The following is an 8964-nucleotide window of genomic DNA, read 5'->3' as shown; positions in this document are numbered from 1 at the left end:
TACCTTGGGTTTATGTGCTTTTAATAACTAAAGTAAAAAGAACAAACATAGTCAAAACATAGACAAAGTTCAGTAACCGGAACGGATAGTCAGCAAAGCCAGAGGTCAGGGATCAATGTAGTGGAACAGCAAGCAGGATCTGGAACCAGAAGGGATGTCAGCAAAGCAAGTCTTGAACAGGTTCACAGGAGATAGTTTCTGTGATATTGACCAAGGCGAAGGCAGAGATCCTCTGGACTGTACGGCTTAAGTCGGCAGGACCGACGAGCAGGATATCATCAACAGCTGAGTAACTGTGGAGAGGAGCTGGCAATTAGCCGACAGCTGAGTGGCCAGCTCAGAGAAGGAAAAGCTGATGTCACACATGTATGGAGACAGCCACAAGCTCCTTTTTAAGCAGAAGGCAAAAATCTGGATGAGAGGCTCACAAGACCCTAAATAAACAACAGCCTCCCATTCCTAAATAGATGCATGCAGGCTTCAAACATTCTACATCAATCCTTGACGCAGGTACAAACTGATAGATTCTTATGAAATTCACATTAAAATCGTACGAAACAAACCCCTTCATACTCTATAGAACGTTGGGTTAAGGACAGCCTTAGAATCTAGGAGAATTAATCACTAACTACGTGACATACCTCCCAACCAATTATTAAATTCTATGCTGATCCACCACACTGCACAGATTACTTCTCTTTCCTCAAGACTCTGATGAAGAGGGACACATTGAAACTAGTCAGCCCACTCTGTAGCATTTGCCCCTGCATGGGCATGCCTAATTTTTAATTTTCAAATGTATGTGTATAATTTGTAACCTTGTTGTTGTGAATACATAGACTTTTTATATGCTTTCATATGCATTGATCTTTTTTATATATGAATAAAACAATATTCTTTTGATCCGAGTATCTGATCACGTGCCTTCCACTTCTTCTTCCTTTCCACTTGGCTTCCTCCGGACCACCCCCCGCTCAGTTTAGGCAGCCGGACACGCACGATGATCTACTTCCATTTTCCTTCATTTGAAAGTACTACCACTCTAAGCTTATAACACCTTCACGAGCGCAGGAGGAATTCTTTCTTTTTATTTTTCAACAGGGCTGAGCCCAGCCCTGACACTGCATTACAACAATGGTGTAATCATTTAAAAGTAAAATTTAATACAAAGGTGTCATTATTCTCCTTGTTTGCATTAATGGTGCCAAGACCAATCCAGTTTTCCATAGCTAGAGGGTAATTCATTCAGAAAATTTAAATCAGGTTATTATTTTCTCAAAAGTAGGGTAATATTCATTGTTAAAAAATGTAAAGCATTTATTGTATTTTTTTTTTTAATTGTTTATTTATAAAGTTTTTTCCAAAAAAAGAAAAAGGTACAATACAGTATAAAGAAAAAGCATTTCAACTTTCGATAATACAAAGCCATGTATATAGAAACGTACGAAGATGAGCGTACATACAGGTATGTTCATAAAGTAAGCATCTTCCAACCATGGATCATTCAAGTACAATTAGCATACCATATCATGTGATAAATGAAAGCGGAAGAGGATATATAGTTACGAATAACAACAATACAGAAAAAAAAGAAAGAAATAGATAGCAAGGTACAACTTAATCAGACGTTTGCATCATGGGAATCAGGAGGTTTAAGGGTTAGCAGACTCAAAGGGGAACTCAGAGTCGTCCCATTTCTTCCATATTTTATAAAAGGAGGGTAGCGTATCTTCCGTTTTAGCAGTCAAGTGTTCCATCCTACGTATATCTGCCATTATGGAAAGAAAAAGATGGAATGTGGGGGGAGTGGTGGATAGCCAATGTCTAGGAATTGCTCTCTTAGCGGCCAGAAGGATAAAGGACATCAGGCTATGCGAGGGTTTAGACAGTCTCGGAAAAGGAAGGCCTAGAAGGAAGTGCATGGGATTCAGAGGGCTAGGTGTCATTAGTACCTTTTGTAAAAGATCCTGAATTTTAGTCCAATAAGGGCTAATAAAGGGGCAATCCCAAAATATATGGAAATGAGAACCTATAGACTCGCTGCATCTCCAGCAAATATTGGAGATGGCTGGGTTGCGAGCATGCAGCAAGTCTGGGGTCCTGTACCAAAACATCAAGATCTTAATAGCGGTTTCCCTCTGCACTACACAACGTGAAGTTTTGGATGTAGATTCCCATATTTTACCCCAGTCTAATAGAGAGATTGGTCGTTGCAGTATGTGGGACCATTTTTTCATGTAATTATGAGTGAGTTCCGTTAGAGGTGGGGTTTCCTGTAGGATTTTGTATATAGAGGAAATCTGTTTGGTTTCATAGGGGCCGTTGGCACACAGGGCCTCAAAATCTGTCGGTTTCTCCAAAGAAAGAGAGGGGGAGTTAGAGTGGAAGAAATGTTTAAACTGTATGTATGAGTATAGAAGGGGGGTAGGCAGGTCATATTTTGTTTGCAGGTCTGAGAAAGACATAAGTTTACGTGTAGCCGGATGTACGAGATGTCGCAACTGAAAGATTCCCGCCTGAGTCCAGGGAAGCATCCTTGTATAAGACAGACCATCGGGTATATCCGGGTTAAAGAGTACATTTAGAAGTGGGGGACATTTAGAGGATAGGGAAAACTGCTCTGCACGTCTCTTCCAAATGGAAAGGGTGAAAAGCATTGGTGCTAGGCATAAGGATCTCAATTGAGGCATAAATTTAGCAGAGGAAGGCCATAACATATAGCACGGATGTACTGGAACAGTCACCCCCATCTCAATCTCAGCCCACCTGCTCGGAGCCTTTCTAGAGAGCCAGGAAGTCAATACCCGGAGGTGAGAGGCGTAATAGTATTTAATGATATCTGGCGCCGCCAATCCACCTCTAGACTTTAAAGAGTAGACTACGGAGCGTGCAATCCTATGGGATGCATTATTCCATATGAACTTGAGGCATTTTCTTTGGAGAAGTTTCAATTGCGACATTGGGAGTGGAATTGGAAGTGTTTCAAATAAATACAGTAATTTAGGAAGTATCGACATCTCAAGGACATTAATTCTACCGAGGAGAGAAATAGGAAGAGGGGACCACAGATTTAAGAGACGGGTTATTTCTGCAAACATGGGAGGAAAATTAGGTTGATGGAGTCGTACGAGGAAGTAAGATGAACTCCTAAGTACTTCAAGGAAGAAGGGCACCAATGATAGATTAAGGTGCGTTGGAGGGTGTCAAGCAATGTTGGTGAAATGTTAATGGGTAGGCCTTCTGTTTTTGACTGGTTGATTTTAAACCCTGAGAGAGAACCAAAGGTGGAGAGAATTGTCTGAAGGGAAGGTAAGGAGATGAGGGGCTGGGTGAGTGTCAGTAGAATATCGTAAATAAATAAAAAGTGATAGTTTGTATTCTCGTTGTCGCAACGATACCCCCCGGATGTCTGGGTGGGACCTGATGGCTGAAGCTAGAGGTTCTAAGCTTAGAATAAACAACAGGGGTGACAAAGGGCACCCCTGTCTAGTGCCATTGGTGAGGGGGAACCGCTGCGACAAGTATGAGGACAATTGAACCTGAGAGGAAGGTGTAGAGTATAGAGCTTGCAAGGCTTGTATAAAGGGTCCTGAGAATCCATATCTGGAAAGGGCCACAAACATAAATGGCCAACTTAGGCGGTCAAAAGCTTTTTGTGCATCTAGGCTTAGGACAATGGCGGATTGCTTGGTTTTAGTCAAAAGATCTATCAGGTCTATAGTCCGTCGTGTATTATCACCTGCATGTCGCGTTGGGACAAAGCCTACTTGGTCTTTGTGAATCAACATCGGTAGTAGTGGGGAGAGTCTGTTGGCCAGTAGTTTAGTGAAGATCTTATAATCCGAATTTAATAATGCAATAGGGCGATAATTATCTGGGAGTGACGGATCTTTACCCGGTTTAGGGATGACGGTTATGTGTGCATGTAGGAACTGTGAATGTGGGACGGAACCTTTGAGCAAAGAGGAAAATAAAGTCTGCAAGTAGGGATTTAGAATTGGAGCAAAGATTTTGTAGTAAATATAAGGGAGCCCACCCGGGCCTGGGGATTTGTGAGCCGGCAAGGCTTTATTCACCTCCGCTATCTCATCCACAGTAATAGGGGCGTTGAGCGTGGAGTTTTGTGCAGTGGACAGTTTGGGTAGGTCTAGGGAGGACATAAAATCATCAAATTTTGTCTGGGAGAATTGGGACGTAGAATCTGAACTTAAGCAGTTATAAAGTTTCTTGTAAAATTCACCAAATACCTGGGACATAGCCTTAGGGCAGTGGGTAGGAGTGCCGTCTGATCGCATCAAATGGTCAGGTATCGAAAGGAAGGGGCGTGATTTCAATCTATTAACAAGCATTCTATGTGGTTTGTTTGCAAATTCATAGAACTTTTGCCTGGCCCATAGCATAGATTTGGAAATCCTGTTCATGTCAAAAGATTTGATGCGGTTCTGGAGAGAGGTAACTACTCTCAGTCGTTCCACCGTGGGGGAGTTGAGTAGGTGCATCTCTGCGATTTTCAGTTGAGCAAGGAGATCAGTTTTGAATTTGGTGGAGTCCCGCTTAAGGCGGGATCCCGCAGAGATGCATTCACCCCTGAAAAAAGCCTTATGGGCTTCCCACAAGGTGGAAACCTCTCCAACCGATCCATCATTTAGGTGGAAAAATTCAGATAGTTTTTGATGCAATTGGGTTTGGATTGTTGGGTCTTTTACCAGAGATTCATTGAGACGCCAATGGCATGTCTTGGGGGTGGAGGCCGTCAAGACAATGTCAAGTTCAATGGGTGCATGATCCGACCAAGTAATGGGGTTGATCTCAGAAGAGACAATGTATGGAAGGAGAGGGGCAGTTACAAAGAAGTGGTCCAATCTGGAATACATCTTGTGAGTGGGAGAGTAAAACGTATAGCTTGTCTGAGTAAGGTGTTTCACTCTCCATGTGTCAAAGAGGTTGTGCGATCTAGTTAGTTTACGGAATGAGGAGGAAAGCTTTTGGACCGCGGTTCGCGGAGTGTCTTGAAATAGGGCTCGTCTATCCTTAGTCGGGGACATGCACACATTGAAATCTCCCCCTATAATCATAAAAGGTTGAGAAAACGATTGGAGTTTCTCCAAAACTTTTGTAATAAAACCAATCTGACCCACGTTTGGAGCATAGATGTTAGCTAAAATGAATTGAGTGTTCAGATGACTACAGCTCAGGAGCACAAAACGACCGTGTGGATCCAGATAGGAAGAGAGGATGCGTAGCGGGCAAGAACGTTTAATGAGAATTGCCACACCAGCCTTCCCAGAGGGATCAGAGGCTGAATAGGCCAAAGGAAAATGCTTAGATGCGAATTTAAAGGATCCACCCGGTCTGAAGTGGGTCTCCTGGACCATGATCACCTCCGCATTGGAGGTCCTGAACTCCTTCAGAGCTTGCCATCTCTTGCTGACGGAATTCAGGCCCTTCACATTACAGGAGTATATTCTAAGAGCCATACTAAATCAGACTCATGTATAGCTAACGTACCATAGTTTGTAAACCAACAGTAATATAACCTTAGTGCAATATGTACAGTAACAAGTAAATATGTAAGTTGAAATGGTATCAGAAAAGAAACATTGGTGACCAAAAAAGGGTCAGAAAAAAGGCTTCCGTGAAGTGGGAATGAGAATCTATAAAAAAAAAAGAGAAAAAAATAAGAAAAAAACAATGGAAAAAATAATTTGAAAACATTTTTGGAGACCCTGAAGAGAAAAAAACTTCAGGGAACCCAGGCAGCAGCCTGGGGTATTAGTAAGGGACATGGCAGATAATGCGATCTGACGGTAGATTCCCGTCTCTTCAAAGAAAAAAAGTCAGCTCCGTTCAATGGATGGTTAGCAGTTAAACAAAAGGATTGTAAGCTATTGTAAGATTGGTAAGATTGGTAAATGCTCAAGAGAGCCTTGAAGAGGGAGCCCCCTCAGGTAGGAAATCTTGCAGGATTAGCTCGTTGAGGAGTGGAGAAGGACTTCTGCGGTCGCCGACGTACGGGGGTCCATATCTTGGCTGGTGTCGTCAGAGGCTTGGGGTTTTGGATGGGAAGCTGTAGGTCCTCCTCAGGGATGGGTGGGAGACCTAGGTTACGAATGAAGGCTTCGCTTTCAGAAAGGTCACGTAGGGAGAATTGCGCGCCATCTTTAGATACAGACAGACGAAATGGAAACCCCCAGCGGTAAGGCACTTGATGGTTTTGTAAGTGCGTGGTAACTGGGCGGAAGCTGCGTCTTTTCGCCAGGGTGATAGGGGAGAGGTCACTGAAAATTTGAATCTTGGCTTGTTTAAAGTCAATGCGAGACTTGTTGCGAGTTGCGATAGTGAGGGCTTCCTTACTCTCATAATAATGAAAACGGACAATGACGTCCCTGGGGTTAGAGCCGAGTGGAGGTTTAGGAGCCAGAGATCTGTGAGCCCGGTCAAGGCGCCAATCGATGTCTGGGATGTGGGGGGCCAAGGTGGCTTAGGAGGTATGGGCGGAGTTCTTTATCACTGATAGCCTCAGGTACTCCTCGGATTCTTAGGTTCTGACGCCTTTCTCTGTTCTCCAAATCCTCTTGTTGGAGCTGGAGTTGGGAGGCCGTGTGCTTCATAGCGGCGTTGTCTTCCTCCAGAGCGTGTACATATTGGGTCAACTCGTCTAATTTGTTCTCCAGGGTGTCTGTACGTTCTCCAAGTTGATCTATTTCCCCACGGAGTTCGTGTGCTATTTTACCCACCTCTCTAGCTATGTTATGGGTCAGGTCCTGGAGCAGTGATTGAAGCTTAAGGTCCAACACAGCTACTGTTACCATAGCTGATGTATCGGAGAGTTGTGTTGGGTGGGACCTGAGGTCCGTCTGGGGTGATTTTTCGGCTGTGGGGAGGGAGTCGGTAGGGACTGGTGAACACGACACAGCATTCGGGGTCGGGGATTGTGACTTATACAGGAAGCGCTCCATGATTTTATTAGGTGATGGCGGGATAAATCCACAGTAAATTTCTTTCTGGAAACCAATCTTTCCCATAAGAAGCTCAGAAGTAGCTGACCGGTTGTGGTGTCGCTCCTGGATCTAAAGAAGCTGTGGACGCTGTACAGGAGCTGCAAATATAGGGACGGGGACCGAAAGTCTACATGACTTCCCTCTTACATGTCACGCCTGAGGTCCCTTAGTGCCAGAGACCCTGCGTGGGGCGATCCAAACCCAGAGGAGTTAGGAAGGGTCCTAAAGGCCTGTCGCCGGGTTGAGCAAGATGGCCGATGTATGTGATTATGGGGAATGAGCCCCTATCTTCACTGGTACAGGTAAGGTGCCTGCAGGATACCCTGGGACAGGCCAGTGTTTGGTGCTGTATAATCGAGGTGGTCCAGGGAAGGGAAAGCGACGAGGCTGATAACTCGTGTCAGGGTGTAGCAAGATGGCTGCTTCCTACCTATGTCCTGGCTGACCGACGTAGAAGGCTTGGGAGCAGAATCCGCGGCTCCACTGACCATGTGGGAAGGGGTGGCCAGCTGTAGAACAATCCGGAAAGGAGATGCAGGTGTAGGGGAGCCGGTGGATCCAGAGAATAGCGGAGGTGTTGCTGCCGGGTGGGCCAAGATGACCGCCGTTTCCCTCAAACAGGCCGGAGCCGCGGAATCCACTTCAGGCGGCCTGGCTCCAGGAGTTCGCCACGTACCTGGGCCTCAGCGGACCCCTGGCAGGCGGAAGAACAGCCACGGGAGGGCCCAGGATGGCAGGAGGCAGCGGCGTCCGTTCCGCGGGGTGTACCAAGATGCCCACCGTGTGCTCCAACTAGGCCGAAGCCGCGGACTTGCGTAATAGCGGCCGCGGCGAGTGCGCGATCCGCGTCTCCGGTGCCCAGAGGCCCCCAGATACGGAGGAACACCGGATCCGCACTGAGGACCAGGCAAGGGCAGAGGGACCCCAAAAAATTACAACTTAGGCCTTCGGAAGGCCGGAGCTCCCAGTCAGAGCGTCCACTCAGCCCAACGTCCGGCCATTGTATTTTTTTTTAACAATTAGCCATCCTCGGTCCTCAGGATTGCCCCATCAGGAGGTGAGCAAGTCAGGGTCTAGTTGCGGATTAAGCAGGTAAGAATCAAGCAGAAGCATAGCCAGTAAACAAGCCAAAAGATTAATAATGATCATGAACATTTGCCAGTTGGGATCAGGCAGAAGCGTAGTCGAGGAACAAGCCAAGGGTCAATAATGAGTGGTAGCAAAATGTAAATAGCAACAGTGAAGACAAGAGACAGAGATACTGGCTGGAGAGAGCACAATAATCTGGCAAACAGGAAGTGCAGAGACATGGCTTAAATCAGGAAGTTCATGGGAGGAGCAAAGTGTTCAAGGTTCAGCAGAAGTCAAGGTACAAGGCAGCATTGACAGGGTGCTGTCCAGTAGCTCATTGAAAGCGTTACTGTCAGACACAACAGAGATCCGAGGTTCAAGTTCCATTCCTGACACAAATGCTCAACTGGTCAAACCTCAACTTTTTGAAATTAATAAGTCTTATTTTAAGATTGCAGGGGTTTTTGGAGTGGATTGCAAAGGGATTTAAAGACACTTAAGTTATTTGGTTGCGCCTGCTTTTACATTCATGGAATTCCATAACAGTGATGTCACAGCACATTACTGTTTGTTTTAACAGCTTGTCGGCCGCCAACTGTCAAATGACAGTGGGACGGTGTGGCTCTCATTCTGGGACAACATAATATGATGGCGTCCCAGAACAGCCGCACTCATGCACCCATAGGTGCGCACAGCATGGCGATCACTGCCGCGCCATGTGGCTAGGACACGGCTCGACACCAATCTCTGTAAAGAGCCACATCCGTAGCTCTTCAACCATGTGATTAGCTGTGTCCAATCACAGCTGGTCAAATGTAAACACAAAGATGCTAGTTATCAGTGCCCCTCGCCTCACACTGACAGAGTGTGTGGTGAGGAGAGCTGATCAGAG

Source organism: Lithobates pipiens, unplaced genomic scaffold (assembly GCF_037356315.1).
Source record: "Lithobates pipiens isolate NorthernLeopardFrog02 unplaced genomic scaffold, aLitPip1_a1.2 Scaffold_16, whole genome shotgun sequence".
Lineage (NCBI taxonomy): Eukaryota > Metazoa > Chordata > Amphibia > Anura > Ranidae > Lithobates > Lithobates pipiens.
The sequence above is the reverse complement of the archived record's forward strand: the minus strand, read 5'-3'. Positions refer to the sequence as shown.